Source organism: Rhagoletis zephyria, unplaced genomic scaffold (assembly GCF_001687245.7).
Source record: "Rhagoletis zephyria isolate East Lansing unplaced genomic scaffold, Rhagoletis_zephyria_1.1 Rzeph_scaffold_01547, whole genome shotgun sequence".
In the NCBI taxonomy this organism is placed as follows: Eukaryota; Metazoa; Arthropoda; class Insecta; order Diptera; family Tephritidae; genus Rhagoletis; species Rhagoletis zephyria.
Genome location: NW_016158631.1, coordinates 39,777 through 41,710, shown reverse-complemented (window position 1 = coordinate 41,710; position 1,934 = coordinate 39,777).

Here is a 1,934-nt window from a genome sequence, read left to right as displayed (position 1 = left end):
GGGTTCGCTCAAGTCTAGTTAATAATTGTCTAAATGCTGCGTTTTTATGTTGTTGTGGGTGGTTAGAGGTTTCATGTATTACTGTGTCGGTCGCTGTGGGCTTTCTGTATATCTCGTATTCCAGTCTGTTGGTGGTCTTGTTTATTTTAATCGTTAGATCCAAATAGTTGAGTTTTCCTTTCTCTTCCTTATCCATCGTGAATGCTATATTTTTGTGTTGTTCATTAAGGTAGTCTAATATCTGCTCCTCTTTGTCCCCGTTATTATGCATATTATGTCGTCCACATATCTAGCGTAGAAGCTGACCCCTAAATTGGGTGTGAGATGCTCCATATATTTCTCCTCTAGGCTTTGCATGAACACCTCCGTATAGCCGATGTTGGGTTACCCATTCCTAGTCCATTTATTTGTCTGTATATTTTGTTGTTAAATCGGAAATAATTTGGTTTATCGTAGTCTTCAAAGTATTGATAATTTCTTTTGCGATTTTTTTCCGTTTTGCCGAGTAATATTCTAAATAAAATATCCATTGTCTCTGTTGTTGGTATTGACGGGTAAAGATGCGAACTATTCAGAACGAAAAATGACACTGAAAATGGCACAACGCCGAAACCGGTTTGTCTCCAAATCAAATTTGACAAGGGATGACGGAAAATAGTTCCACAATACATCATACTCTTACCCTGTCGGAAACACAAACAACCAAAAAGCAGCTAAAATTCTTTGAAGGTAATATTGAAGTAATCCTTAAAATGAGTATACGTACATACATATGTTTGTATTTATGCTGATGCATTTCCATGATAAAATTATAAGCAGGTGAAATAATAAAAAAGCTTTCTCGCTTTATTTTCCTGACATGCGGCTATCTTATACAAATTTTTAAAGGCAAATTTTCGAATAAGATAGGGTCAAATCTCTCATCTCGCTCTTATTACTACACCTGGTATAATTTTACCATGATGAGGTACAATTCATGCTAATTTGTAGCAAACATAGCACGCGCACCTCATAGGGTTAATTTGTTTGTTTACAGTTTTACAAGCATAATGTAATAAACAAAGTTAAATCAATGTTTGACGTACGCTTATTTGAAAATTTCAATGTAAACAATTCGTAAATTTGATTACATTAACCCTCATTCGGCTTTGGTTCACGTATGATACGATGAAGCATATAACAAAAGCTACATACATATGTACGAACGCATTATGGCTTAGCGATTCAAACACAACTTCTTTTATTGCAAGGTCATGATGGTATAGAAGACATTCCCATACCCCTGAAAAGGGTCATCGTTGCCTTGGCAAGAGATGAGGAATAACTTATCTGCGTTGGGAACACCAAATGGAGCATACTTGTAGTGATTTCGTATCTTCAAAAAAATGTTGCCCTTCCACGGTGCAAAATGTATTTGGTGTTACACTCAACCCTGTTAAATGGTATCACTGCAAATTTAGTCCTTATTCACACACGAAAAGAGAAATGGGCAATCAAAAGGTGAAATTTTTTGGTAGAAACGAAAACACCATTAGTGTCACTACTGAGTGGAAGATCGACTTATCTCGGCAGCCAGTTCGAAAACGCCCTATCTCAAAAAACTTTTCAACAACCCTCTGTTTCCAAATTTATTTGAAAGACGCCCTATTGGAGAATTTGATTGAGATAGACTTTCAAAGCTGCAATATTTTTTTCAGAATTTTTGCGAGTTGCACTAGAAATTTCCTGATTTTCTCGATTTTAGCAAACAAATTTGTAATTTAAGCCATATTTTTTTGGGTGAATAACTATTTACTTACTGACATTTACACATATAAATAGTATTGACGAAGGTACAGAAACCGCACTTGGCAGTGCAGCTGCTTTTTTTCAGAAACAATATGCCAGTACGCAGAATGTCCCCATTTCAAAAGATTTCCCCTTATATGTATATA